The sequence below is a fragment of the Pinus tabuliformis genome, chromosome 3_2, assembly GCF_031772625.1.
Source record: "Pinus tabuliformis cultivar Carrire ecotype Pingquan chromosome 3_2, CPIR1, whole genome shotgun sequence".
NCBI lineage: Eukaryota > Viridiplantae > Streptophyta > Pinopsida > Pinales > Pinaceae > Pinus > Pinus tabuliformis.
Window position 1 is genome coordinate 682,385,473 of NC_142302.1, and position 15,490 is coordinate 682,400,962.

Sequence of the window (15,490 nt, forward strand, 5' to 3'; positions counted from 1 at the left end):
AATGGGTCAAATGGTCGCCTCTAGCTGAATGGTGGTATAAAAATTCCTTCCAAACAGCAACAAAAATGACCCCATTTATGGCACTTTATGGATATCAACCACCATCCATCACATCATATTTAAGAGAAAATTCTAAGTTTCAAGTAGTGGAACATCACATCGAGCATCAACAACAAGTCATCCAACTCTTAAAGGATAACCTCGTGTTGGCACAGAATAGAATGAAACAATAGGCAGATCAACATTGCAGCGAAAGAAGTTTTGATGTAGGTGATTGGGTATTCCTACGGCTATAACCATATAAACAAATGTCCCTCAAGCAAGCTAAGAAGGATAATAAATTATCACCAAAGTATTATGGTCTATACAAGGTGTTGCAAAAGATTGGTACAATGGAATACAAATTGGAGCTTCTTGTAGCTTCTCAAGTGCACCTAGTTTTCCATGTTTCATGTTTAAAGAAGGTTATAGGTGGCAAGCTCCCAGTTCAAACAATATTGCCAGAACTTGACGAGGAAGGAAAAATTATATTGGAACCGGAAGCGGTCACAGAAACAAGAACTCAACAGCTAGGAAATCGATCAATTTCGGATTATCTCATCAAGTGGAAGAACTTATCCACTGAAGATTCCACATGGGAGGATGGGAATTTTATGCAGAAGCATCCAAAACTACTCAAGCATTGAGGACAACACTTTCTGAAGGAGAGGGGCACGTTAGGTCCCTATAATACTAGTGATTACCCCATTACTATTGTATTTGTATCCCTTATTAATATTTTTGTGCCCCTATTGTTCCCATATTATTATTACTATGCCCCATAGAATCCCTCTATTGTTATTTTTGTGCCTTTATATTATTATTGTTAGGGCGGCTGGGTTATATTGTGACTCCTTGGACTCTTATATATAGAAAGGAGGTTTTTTCATTTGAATCATGAAAGAATCATTCATTTGTGTAATGTAAAGGAGGCTACCCGCTCGAAGACGCTGAATTCTAAGGCATTGATCTATCTTTTCTATCTTTTTGTGAGCCGGTTTCATAGCAGTTTGAACAAGATGGCAGTTTCATTACAGGTTTATGGGGAGAAAAATAGTTGAAGGATTACAGGTTACCAGGTAAAAGGAAAGATTAGTCTACAAAGGACATGCACAGGTTGAAGGAATCAATTTTGAAGAAACATTTTCTCCCATTTCCATAATGGAAGCTATCGGGATGTTTCTTTCTTATGCTTTCTCGAGAAAAATCAAGGTCTACCAAATGGATGTTAAGTCAGCTTTTCTAAATGGTGAATTGGGGGAAGAAGTTTACATTGAAAAACCTGAAGGTGTTCTGCTCTTTGACAAAGAAGACTACATATGCAGATTAAAGAAGGCTTTATATGGTATCAAGAAAGATCCTAGGGCTTGGTATGCTCATCTTGACGGATATCTACATCAATAGGGATTCAACAAAGGAAGTGCTGACAACAATCTTTATGTGAAAGTGGATCGAGATAACCTAACAATTATCGAATTATATGCAGACGATATAATCTTTGGAAGCAGTGATGACAGATTAAGTAAAGACTTTCATATTTCTCAATAGGATAAAGTAATATTCATATATCAAACCAAGTACATAAAAGAAATGCTTAAGACATTCCATATGGAAGATTGCAAGCTAGTCCTTACACCCATGATAACAAGTTGTAAGTTAAGCTTAGAAGATTCATCAAAGGATGTGGATCAAAGGTTGCATAGATCCATGATTGGTAGTCTCATATATGTGACAATGTCCCAACTTGATGTGATGCAAGAAGTTTGACAAGTAGCAAGATTCCAAGTAGCACCAAAAGAATCTCATATTATTGTCATTAAAATAATTCTTCGATATCTTAAGAGCACAACAAAATATGGTATATGGGATCCCAAAGAAAATGATCTGGTTATCCAAGCTTATACAGATGAATATTGGGCAGGAAGTGTTGATGATCATAAGAGTACCAGTGGAGTAGCATTCTACCTAGGTGGTTGCCTTGTCTCATGGTTAAGTAAAAAGTAATCTTTAATATTGTTATCCACAGTGGAAGTAGAATACATCATGACAATAGCTTGTTGTACTAAACTTCTCTGGATGAAGCAAACCTTGCAATATATTCAAGTTAATCTTGATGAGCCTATTCCCATATTTTGTGATAGCACCAGTGCCATCAGTATCTCCAAAAACCTTGTGATGCATTCCAAAACAAGGCACATTCTGGTCAAATATCATTTCGTTAGAGAGTAGGCCACTGAAACGAATATCAAGCTTGAACATATTGGCACAAAGGAACAAATTTCTGACTGATTTACCAAACCATTACCTCGTGAAGAATTTGAGTATCTTCGCCAAAAGCTTGGGATTCTCCCAAGTTCTTGTTAGAATATTCCTCTTATCCAACTAAGTAGAAATTGGGAGAAGAGGTGTATATAGGTCTGTAGGATGACAGTTTGTCAGGGAGAGTTACCCTTTTCCATTGATGACAAAGGGGGAGAGAAGGCAATAGGAATAAGTGTCATGATCACAAGAGGAGTACTTATGTTTCCATCAATTCCAAAGGGGGATATTATTGATCAATGGTTGTCATTGATGTCAACCCAAGCAGCACCAGGGGCTACTCTGATCTTACTTGGGAATTTTGACTTGAAAACTTACTCTATTCTCATTCAAGAATATTCTAGATGGATTCTACATGTTGAGATGTTTCCATTTATATATGGCATGCCAAGTAACTCTTCACGGTTTGAGATATATTCATGTTTGAAGTTAGTAACCCCAGTTAGTGGGCTAAAACCCTATGGGGTTGTGGCGTGGCACTCGTAATTGATTGTGATCATCGAGTAGTCAATAATTGATAATAATAATAATAAAAACTCGTAAAATCACGCCATCATTTACTTGTTGAGGACCCTTTCAAATAAGGACATTCATATAAATAATGAACCTCATATCCTCCTCTAGTAGGGGTTTTGTGGCTTCAAACAGGTCATTGTAGAATTTTCACTATAAATTTGTTTTTGCGAAGCTTCAAAAGCTAAAATTTAAACCCATTTTATGTGGAATTTTGATGAAACTCGTGACCCAATTTCAGATCTTGGTTTGCTATATTTTAGGATATATGATCTAGGGAAGTTAGGGTTTTTGTAGGCTCCTGAATTCCATGTCAAACAGGTGATGTTGGGAAAATCGTCATAACATTCTCTCTGAGAATTGGATTCAAATTTCATAAATAGTCTTAGAAAGAGGAAGGATGATAGATTTTTGAGTAGCGTTTTCAGGGCTGAAGGTTTCAACAATGACATGTGGCACTTCGTATAAGTTCGCTCTACTAAATGAGTCTATAATCAGGTCATCACAGAAGATTGGGCATAAATCTTTCTTTAAGAATCCAATCTTGATCAAACCTATGTGGTTGAAAAGATGGCTCATAGGGCTACCACAGGAAGAAATTTCTGGCCCTAGAGATGTGAAATTATATACATAGAATAGATTTAATATCGAGCTCCTAGAAGGCAAGAAATAACACGCATTCAAGGATCACTGCAGTAAGGACCACACATCAATAGTCAAGGGTAAGTCCGCTATAGAAAGGTATGTATGATTAGTGTTTACGTTTTAAATATAAGTATCATCTTTGACATATTTGTTTTCAAGACAACATAATTATATACAGGGTCTCAGTTATACCTCTATGTCTCTATATGTCAGTTAGTTTTGGTACCACATTTCAGATGTCCTATTCTTGATACTACACATTTGATGCTACACCAATTCTACTAAATCTATATGATGTTGTAAGTTCACGTTACTTCTCTTTTCATAGTTAATAGAATGGTCTCTGTTGTTGTACTTAGAACTTGGTCCATCAAAAGTCTAGGGTCTGTCATAAGTTTTTATTGTATATATCTTTAGGTGAGTTTTTGATATAGCCTTGCATAGACTCTAGGCCTGTGTCAAGAGTGGGAATGTTTTCCTACTGCTGCAAAAAGTAAACAACAAAAGTGACAAGCACACTTCTGGTACATATTGTAATTGTAATTTTTATTTATTCATTATTATGCGCTTACATATGTTTTGCAGGCGAAGGTAAGTTGAAGGCTATTTTGTTTTGTTTTGGAATTGGTTTTGTCGGGAAAATTTTGCATGCAGGTAGAATAAGATTCAAGTACAAATTCAAGCAAGAATTCAAGAGAAGAAGTATCAAATCAAAGGAAGCATTGCAGTGAGACATCCTTTGAAGACATGACATGCATCTATATATTGTGAAGAAGTGTCAAGGCTAAGAGTTGTCATTGTAAAGTTGTAAAAGAGTCATTTGTAAAAGTTTCATTATTGGAAGAATCATTATTGTAAAAGACTGAGTCTACCTAGAGTTGAAAATGCATTATTGAGAGGTATACAAGTCTTTGTTGGGATGATGTCATGGTAGGGTTGCAGGTCATAGTGTGATCGGGTGTTCAGTCAAAATCATTGTAAATCATATTGTATCATGGATCGTTGTCCCTGGTAAGGGAATCCAAACTTGTCTCATTTCAATCATTATAGGGTGGCAAGGAGGTGCTAGGCTAGTGCATGAATTCACCTATAGGCTCGAGCCTATGAACACTTCAGGGTAGTAGGTTGGTCTAGGATGTTGGGGTGTCCATTCAGTTGACTACTAAAGAAACCAGGGTGTTGGGACATCCTTCCAATGGGAGCTAGAGAAGAATGCTTTTCTAGACTTCTAGGAAGATTTTGCTTTCATTTGGAGTTGGGGCTGAATATTAAATAATTTATTAGAAAATAATTCCGTGGTTTTTGACCTGGAAGGGGTTTTCCACCAAAAATTCTTGTGTCTATTGTGTTATTTTATTTACTGTTATTACTACATAAACATTAATAATATTTGAATATTAACTAATTCTTTGAAAAGATTTAAAAGTGATAATTTCTAAGGAATACTGATTCACCCCCCCTCTCAGTATTTCCAACAAACTGAGTCCTCAATCATATTTCGGGCATCTCCTTTCAGTGCTTTCATTAAACAACATTAACATTAATTACTGTCCGTAGATGTTTTTGGACATGTGATGGTAGTTTGTTTTTAAATTGTTTGCAACTTTATTGAGATATGTGCTTCTACTATATTGGAAGGGTGATGGAATTTTGCTTTCTTATTTTTTCATACATTGATATATATGTGTTTGATATGCCTTGCAATGTGCACGTCTGATCCAAGGGGTATTTTAAGGTGAATGGTATATGATTTTCTGCAACTTTTGGATTGACAAGAATTTGATAGGGTGAATGGTATGCAAATTTTAATTGATTTTATTTTTCCAAAGAAAGAATGCATAAGTTTTTATTTCATGGTTTGGAAAAGGAAAATACATAGAAAAGTTCTTATAGCATGCCATATTGCCTCCAAAAAAGAAACGTAGGCCACCTAGTGGCCACTTTTCACAAAGATTGAATATTACATTAAAAAGTAGATAGTACACTCATATATATGAGCAATGGGAACTACTTCCTTGTCATTCTTCTATGTATTACTATAAAATTGGCCCACATGCTTTCTCTGATCTCTCTCTAGATTTCCCCTTCAGAAATTTATACTTGTAACGAAATGAAAAATCCAGACATGACATTGAGAATTAGATATAACTAGAAAATGTTTGAAAAGCACTTCAATGAAGTGGTAGTCTAAAATTTGGGAAGGCTACCCTAGAGAATTACCAGGAAGCCTGTTAAAATTGGAAACTAGGGCAAAACTCCATGTGGGTCATATTATTAATAGAAGTTGATATTTTTCTTTGATCCCTCTCATCGAGAGGTGTAGGATTGATCTAAAGATTATCCAATTCCAATAAGTATTCATGGAGATATGAATTTATTTGTGTTATGGGACAATTCGTCAAGGTCGGCCAGCAACTAAATAAACCCCACTTGTGCTCAACGTTTTAGTATAAATAGAGGTGGCCTTCAAGTCATTTTCAACACACTTGGGATCTCTTCCTCTATACTTGTCTTTGGGTTTTAGTAGGAGGAGAGATCTTAAGGGATAACACAACCCTAATCTAGAGGGAAGAAGTTGGAACTGCCGGAACTACCGGGAACTTTTGGAACTGCCAGGACTGCCAGGAATTACCAGGAACTACCAGGAATTGCCGAGAACTACCGAGAACACTCGAGAATAGCTAGAACTGTTGAAAATAAGAATAGGTAGAATTGTTGGGTCTATCGAGAACTGTCGAAACTATCGGGAACTACTGGAACTGCCAAGAATCACCAAAACTATTGGAATTGCTGGGAATTGCCAGAACTGCTGAGAACAACCAGAAAAGCTGAAACTATTGGAACTATCGGAACTATAGAGAACTTTCAAGAACAACTAAAATTGTTGGAACTGCCAAGAACTATCGGAGCATCTATCTCTGAAGGAGAGTAGCATGCAAGGGATTTCTAACTAACATTGGGACAATTGTATGGTACTTAGTAGCAAATACACCAAGCATGCAATGTTACAGCTAGCATGCAAGGGACAGCTAGCATGCAACAACAAGCATGCTCAGGAAAACAAGAATGTTAAGGACAACAAGCATGCTAAGGAAAACAAGAATGTTAAGGACAACAAGCATGCTAGGGACAACAAGCAAGCAAGGGAAAAAAAGCAAGCAAGGGACAACAAGCAAGCAAGGTGCAGCCAGAGCATAGGTCAGTATAGAAACATTGTGTAGCAATGGCACATAATGCAGTATAGTGATGGGTACAACCATGATCAATGAGGCCTGATGAGATGCAACATAGTGATGATGGGTGCAACATGGTGCAGCACAGTGAGGTGCAGCATGATCATGAAATGCAACACAACGATAGGTGAAGGAGTCACTTTGGAGAATCAGTTGAAGCAGCATGTATTCAACTAATCTCATGTATCATCTTCTTAGAGATGATCTATGCTCTTATCTAGATAAGTCAAAGTGTTGACTTCTGTTGTAAACATACTATCTCTCTCTCTGCTAAACTATCGAAGAACATATAAGAAGAATTGATCAAGGGTTTCCCGATATTAGGGTTGGTCCCTAGCTAGCACCACATCTTGTGTCCTCTTGTCTTGGCTTGTCTTCTGTGAATTGTGTTTATGTTCTATCTATAGTTTACTTTAATGCTGATGTGATTGCTAATCTAGAAAAGATATTGAGCTAACTGTGAAAATTGAAATAAATTGCTCTAAGCATAGAACATACCTAAAATTAACATGGTATCAGAGTTGAGGTGAAGACAAAGCCCAAGCAAGAGTGAAAGAGCAATCACCGAAGACAGTTGGGAAAGGACAAAACGATCAATGGGTTCCTCATCCCTCTTCAAATTCACTGAGGGTGAAGTGCGAGCAGAGAATATTATCAGAGTGACGCAAAAAAAGTCTCTAATGGCCTACCTAAAGATCACTTCTATGGGAAGTTCAGATCTAAGGATGGAAGGAAAGGCAATTCGGCCATTATATGAAGGAGTGTCCGATGGGAAGGGACATATCACTTTGTTATGATAACAACCATTCCAAGGACATCTTCAATGATCATAGGAATGATAGGTAATGTAGGTCATCAAGGATACGACCCACTCCTCAATGAAAGCAAGGAACCCCAGGTATGAATAATCAAATGTTGATTCTGATAAGATAAAGAAATGTTATCTTGTATTGGCCCTTTCTTCATCGGATAGTAGGGTGCACTCTCTAATTTGGTAGAGATGGAAAAAATCATGGGATTATACTTGGAGCCAATGCCACCTATCGTGGAAAGGGTGTAGAGAATGTTACCCCTCAATTGAATGAGGGTAACTCGATTCATTTATAGATTCTCTTTTATGTACCTAATCGCAAGAAGAACCTGGTGTCCATTTCGACAATGGAAGTCGAAGGTTATAGGGTTGCACTCATTAATGGAAGGCTACGTGTTTGAAAATAGAATTTTCAAAGATGCTTTTGAGTTAAGGGTCGAATCAAGTTATAGGAAGTCCACTAGGGACCATGTCCATTGACACATAGCACTAGAGGTCTGTGAGTCAGATGGTGACAAGGATGCCTAAATTCAAAAAGAGCATGAAAGTACATGTCTGAGATGTACCGAAGGAAAATCTTACAAGGGGACCATTCCCCTCATATAGTAAGTCCATAGGTTTGGAACAACCTGAGGGGTTTGAGATTCATGATCAGGAATCTTACATATGCAGGTGGAAGAAAGCCCTCTATGGCTTGAAGAAAAATTCCTTGGGCGTAGTATGAGAGGACTGATAGTTGTCAGATGAAGCTAAGATTCAATAAGAGTGAAGCTGATCCAAACAATTGTTTGAAGGTTGTAGATGATAGACCTCTCATAGTAGCACCTTCTAAGGATGGCCTATTTCAAACAAGTGCAGACCCTCTCACTTGCAAAAGTAAGAGGGATTTGGATTCCAGATGTGGAATGGTAAAGTGCAAGCTCGTGACTACCTCAAGAATCTTAACTTTCAGAAGTTATATGGTGATGATGCCGGACCAAATTTGGGAAATGCCTCTGAGTTCCATAAACTCATTTGCATTGATGTTCTTGGTGAACTCATGTCTGGACATATGTTTTGTAGTTAGCATGGTGAGCTCATATTTGGTTGAGCCTCACTATATTGGTGCCAAGAATCTTCCGAGATATCTTTGGGGCATAATCTCTCATGGATTGAGATAAACTGCCAGAAATATGAAACTGCATGATTATTTGAACGTTGACTAGGCAGACAATGTGTAGGATCACTAGAGCACTTCTCAGTGTTAGTTCTCTTTGGATTATGCTTCGATATCATGGGTGAACAAGAAGCAGAAGTCAGTTGCTATAAGCACTGCCGAGACCAAATACATAGCTACGAGTATGATCTCGTGTGAAGCTACATGGTTACAGAAGCTCTTAAGTGAGTTTGTACACATGATGAATACCATTGTTATTCTCTGTGAAAACTAGAGGGGGGATTCAATTATTGAGGAATCTCATATTTGAATATTGCTCCAGCAGATAGAAAATAGATACTGCCTTATCTGGGATATGGTAAGTCAATGAGCGAGGAGGCTCCATCACATTGAGACTGATGTACAGGTCATAAACATTTTGTCAAAACCTCGGGAAAGGTCAAACCTGTGACTTTTTCGAATGACTTAGAGTCATTGAGAGACCTTCTTATAAGGGTCTTGCACGTTGCATGCATTGAGCTTTGGGAGCTATGGGGGCTTGCGGTACTTACTGGAGCAACATATGACCACAGGGTGACTCACCCTCCCCTGGTGGTGCGTTATGTATAGGATGATAGGTTCAAATTTCCCCTATGGTACCTCGTGGGGACTGTGGAACATGATGCTTAGTTCCCCTATGGGCCGGGATGATTAGTTCTCCCGTGGCGACTGTGGAACAGGATGATTAGTTCTCCTATGGGTCGGGATGATTAGTTCTCATGTGAAGACTGTGGAACAGGATGATTAATTCTCCTGTGGGCTAGGATGATTAGTTCTCTTGTGGGCCAGGATGATTAGTTCTCTTGTGGGCTGGGATGATTAACTTTGTCGTGACAACTGTGGAATAGGATGATTATTTCTTTTGTGGGTCAGGATGATTAGCTGTCTCATGGCAACTGTGAAACAGGATGATTAGTTCTCCTGTGGTCCATGATGATTAGTTCTCTTGTGGCGACTGTGGAACATGATGATTAGTTCGCCTCTGGGCCAGGATGATTAGTACTCCTGTCGCAACTGTGGAACAGGATGATTAGTTCTCTTGTGGGCCGGGATGATTAGTTCTCCTATAGGCCGCAATAATTAGTTCTCCCATGGAAACTGTGAAATAGGATGATTAGTTATCTTGTGGGTTTGGATGATTAGTTCTCCCGTGGCAACCGAGGAAAAGGATGATTAGTTCTCTTGTGGGCCGAGATGATTAGTTCTCCCGTGGAAACTGTGAAACAAGATGATTAGCTCTCCTGTGGGCCAGGATGATTAGTTCTCTCATTGTGACTATGGGGCAGGATGATTCATTCTCCTGTGCACAGGATGATTAGTTCTCCTGTCGAGGCATCCTACCCATGCAGTCTAGGACTCATGGGAAGTACCTCTCATCTGATCAATGAGCAGGGAAATGGGGTTAGGGACCATAGTAGTACTATCGATGGACACATTGTTGTATCTACCGTACTCCCTATGCTAGGATGACCTCCATTTATCTGGGATCAACGAGACTGATCTGGGATCAATATGAGTGGTTTGAGACACTCTCTTGTGATATTGATCTGGGATAAATAAAACTGACTTCGGGTCAGTAAGAGTGATGTGACACACTCTCTTTAGATGAAACTAACTTCGGGTCAGTAGAGAATGGTATGAGACATTCTCGATCAATTCTTCTTCTTCATGGTTTAGCATAGCAGAGCATAGCATAGCAAAGTAGAGCATAGTAAAGCAGAGCTCAGCAGTGCAGGGCACTGATGGAAGAGATAATACAGTTGGACATATGGATCATTGGATGGAGTTCTCCCTAGTTGAGAGGGAGTGTTAAAATTAGCAACTAGGAAAAACTCCATGTGGGTCATCATATTAATGGAAGCTAATATTTTTCTTGGATCCCTCTCATCGAGAGATGTAGGATTGATCTAAAGATCATCTGATTCCGATAAGTATTCATGGAGATATGAATTTATTTGTGTTATGGTACAATTCGTCAAGGTCAGCCAGCAACCAAATAAACCCCACTTGTGCTCAACGTTTTAGTATAAATAGAGGTGGCCTTCAAGTCATTTTCAACACACTTGGGATCTCTTCCTATCTACTTCTCATTGCGTTTTAGTAGATGGAGATTGTAAGGGATAATGATGTCCTAATCTAGAGGGTAGAAGCCAACACTACTGGGAACTGCCGGAATTGCCGGAACTAGTGGGAACTGAAAGAACTGTCGGGACTGCCATGAACTGTCGAAACTACCAGGAACTACCATGAAGAGTCGGAACTACCGAAACTGTTGGGAACTGCTAGAACTGCAGGGTCTACTGGGAATTGCCGGAACTTCTGGAATTGCTTAGAACTTCTGGAACTGCCGGGAAGAACCAGAAGAGCCAAAACTATTAGAGCTGTTGAGAACTGTCGGGAACAGTTGGAACTCTTCGAACTGTCGGGAACTATCGAAGCATCTACCTCTGAAGGAGAGCAGCATGCAAGGTACAACTAACTAACATTGGGATAGTTGTATGGTATTTAGCAGCAAATACACCAAGCATGCAATGTTACATCTAGCATGCAAGGGACAGCTAGCATGAAACAACAAGCATGCTAAGGACAACAAGCATGCTAAGGATAACAAGCATGCTATGGACAACAAGCAAGCAAGGGGCAACAAGCAAGCAAGGTGCAGCTAGAGCATAGGTCAGTATGGAAACATGGTGTAGCAATGGCACATAATGCAATACAGTGATGGGTATAGTCACGATTAATGAAGCATGATGAGATACAACATAGTGATGATGGGTGCAGCATGGTGCATCGTAGTGAGGTGCAGCATGATAACGAAATGCAACACAATGATAGGTGAAGGAGTCACCTTGGAGAATCAGTTGAAGCAGCATGTCTTCAACTAGTCTCATGTATCATCTTCTTAGAGATGATCTATGCTCTTATCTAGATAATTCAAGGTGTTGACTTCTGTTGTAAACATACTATCTCTCACTCTCTGCTGTATTATTGAAGAACATATAAGAAGAATTGATCAAGGGTTTCCCCACATTGGGGTTTGTCCCTGGCTAGCACCACATCTAGACTTTTGTCCTCTTGTCTTGGCTTGTCTTCTGTGATTTATGTTTATGTTCTATCTCTAGTTTAATCTAATGCTGATGTTATTGCTAATTTGGGAAAGATATTGAGCTAACTATGAAAATTGAAATAAATTTCTCTAAGCATAGAAAATACCTAAAATTAACAAAGCCACTAAGTAACAAACATAATGGAGCATACACCATTCAGGAGAATTTCCTTTAAACAACTAGATAGAGTTCTACTCCAATTTTTCCAACCAAGTAACTTACACTTCGAAGTAATTTTGTAAGGATTTCACCCACATCAAGATTATTCTCTCTTTTTTTATTGTGCTTCATCATCTACACTATTTGGTTTGGAGAATTGAACCATTAATCATTATCATTATGTAAACAACATCCTTTTAATATAAGAGATCACCCAAGTATGTATTGGTGCATAAATAAATTTATATTTTCATGCAATTCCTTCTAGAGGACCTTCCACCACAATTAGATAGGGAGATGATTCTCCAGTAGAATGGTCAACTACAAGCATATGAAGTCAATGTTGATTTTTCTCTAATTCAATTGACTGTATATGCTTTGCCTTCAATGAAGACTTAAAAAACAAATTTCTTGGGATTATTCTTGTCACCTAATAATATATGCTTCTTTTTGTTTGTTTTCTTTTTTTCCTTTGAAGATAGCCCAAATTTATGAGCTCTATGGTCCTTGTGAGATTTCTATTTATTTTATGTAATCTTTGGATTTTTCTATGAAAGGAATTATAATTCCTTGTTAAGTTAGAGATTCTTCCAATATTTTGAGGGCTCACCATGAAACTTCTATGGTAATTATGATGTCTAAAGTTGCAAAAACTGTCTCTGGGCTTGTTAGACCATCTAGATTTTAGAAAATTGGATCTGAATAGAAATGGAATCACTGCAAATTCCAAATGTAGAAATCTTAGTGAAAGAATAGAAAAGAAATCCAAGCTAATTATTTCAAGGTAAAATCTTTCATTTCACAGTTTAGCCATGTTTCCTTCAGAACATCAGATGAGCAAGTCTAAAAAATCATGATCCACCCATTGTCTTGGCGAAAGTTGATGCTAATGAAGAAAAAAATAAAGATTTGGCTAGTGAATATGATGATGTCAATGGATTTCTGACTCTGAAGATCATTCAGAAGGGAGGGTCAAGTGTTCAAGACTATAGAGGTCATCGTGAACCAGAAGGTATTGTGAAGTACTTGAAACACTAGGTTGGTCCTACATCTATGGAAATCGGATCTTCAGAAGTAGCCACTAGCCTTATTGGTGACAAGAAATTATTTATAGTTGGATTCTTCTCAAACTTCTAGGGCAAGGAATATAAGAATTTCAATACTGTTACAGAGACATTATGTTCAGATTATGATTTTGGTCATAAATCCGATGTCAAAATCCTTCGTTTGAAGGATTCTACAATAAACCTACCATTTTTTTGGTCGTTTAAGCCTTTTGATGAGTGATATTATGACTCTTATGATTTCAATGTTGATTCATTAGATAATTTTTCCAAAGAAGCTAGTATGCCCCTTATAGTCATTTTGACTAAGGACCCTGATAGTCATCGTCACGTAATCAAATTCTTCAACATCCCAGATTCCAAAGCCTTGTTTTTTTCATTTAATTTTACTGTAGACAGTGCAGAGGAATTCAAAGCTACATATCAAGAGTTAGAAAAATCTCATAGAGGAAAAAGATTGAAATTTCTCCTTGCTGGTCTTGAGGCTACTCAAGGTGCTCTATAGGTGTCAAAATGCACACAGTCAATATTACTTGTTCATTTCCTTTACAAGTTTCTCTCTAATCTCACTGGAACTAAAAGAATTCTTAGTTTACAATAAGAAAGACACATTCACTATTTCCCTCATTCCAATTACATAAGTTTCACTAGTAAGAATTTTCGTGAACTTTGTAGACTTGTGGGAACTTTTGCAGTTTTTGTTGCATGATATTTTTATTTTGTTAATATGAGTCTGTATTGTCTTTTCTGGTATTCTCATGTAGGATCATATTGGGAACTAAGTTTATGCATATCTCAACATGTTGGATTTGGTTGGTTTTGTTATATTTGTTTTCAAACCATCCTCTGATGCACTTGGTGTGTTAGAGCTTCTTTTCATAATGTGAGAACATTCATATTTGTTACGAGTTCGTAAGATTATGGTTCATGTCATTCATTCTATTTTCATAAGGGAAATTGATGTGCTCTTACAACCCAGGGTAGAATATATGTGCCCTGTGCATGTATCATGCTAATAAGGCAAAATGAAAAAAAGTTTGACCTCTGGGATCTATTTCTGGCAAATTTTAGCCTAGTTGGTTAGCTAGTGTCTAGTGTTGTGGCATGTAGGAGGTCTTGGGGTCAAGTCAACCATCACCATATCAACGAGGGATCACAACACTATCATGACCATTAACCATGGCTTATGCCACCCAATGTTACTCACAAAATTGACAAATTACCTAGCGATGGTTTTGTTGGTGGTGTTGAAAGGTCCTACACCAGGGTTAGCTAGGGACAGTGAAACTTAGTGAAATGATCCTTCACATGTTATTTCACCATTGTGATTTTTTTATCCCAAGCGATATTTCAAATGTCAAGATCTTCAAGGTGTCAAGAATAACATTACAAAGGATTTTTTATTTTTATTTTAAAGTTCTTAGAAGGTGATTGTTTTGTAGAAATTAATATGAATTTCCATTTGTTTATGTCAATCATTTTCTTATAAACAATTTGATTATTGTTCTCTTCCAATTCATCTTTTGTGTAGTGTTGAACCAAATCGAAATAGTGAGATTAGGCATCTTGTCTCTTTCCTAATTAACATAGTAAATTACATTGGCCACCTTGTACTTGTTGTGAATATTTCTGTAAGCTAGAGTTGTGTTTGCATAGTCTAACACATGAAGTGTATTTTATTTTGAATGTTTATGTGGTAGTTGGATTTCCTATTTTTTAAATTGGACATATATGAGTTTGTAGTTCAAATGTGCCACTAGACTCTTTTTGGAAGTATTTATATTTTTTCCATATGCATGGGGTCTACAATAGTTAAATTGCACTTGGTTATTATTGACCATTTATTCCTCAATAATATTTGGGGCATTTCCTTTCTGTGCTTTCACTAAATGACATTATGTTAATTTTGGAAACTAGGGTCAAACTTCACCTTGGACAGCTCATATGAGGTGGATGATATTTTTATTGGATTACTCTCTCCTAGAGGTGTAGGATTGATCCAAACATCATCCCATTCTGACATGTACAAATGAAATTATGAATTTATTTTGATTATGGACAAATTGTCAAGGTTGACCAAAAAAATCATGTAGGTTTAGAATCCCAACAGTTAGATCTTGTCATCCTCAATATTTACATATAGATACAAGGTGCCTCCTCCTCAATTAGACAGTTCACTCACTTCACACATCTCTCTCTTCTTGATTGGGTATGGATTTCTGAGGCTTCTCTCTCTCCACACATGTGAAGAAGTGTTAAATTATGGTATGTTCTATGCTTATAACAGTTTACTTCTTTTTCTTATTATATTCCACCAATTAGCAATCACATGTACATAAAGTAAAGTGCAACATTAAACGATCGACAGAAAACAAGCCAAGACAAGAGACACAAGATGTGGCAGC

At 37.6% G+C, this 15,490-nt stretch overlaps 1 protein-coding gene and 1 pseudogene across 1 annotated transcript in view; one reads left to right on the top strand and one right to left on the bottom strand.

Annotated features, from left to right (window-relative positions):
• LOC149182486 (protein RBL-like) overlaps window positions 1-15,490 on the bottom strand; it is a 117,760-nt gene that overhangs the window by 59,538 nt on the left and 42,732 nt on the right. The gene's annotated exons all lie outside the window — the stretch shown is intronic.
• Window positions 9,247-13,590, top strand: LOC149182487 (protein disulfide-isomerase pseudogene; annotated as a pseudogene).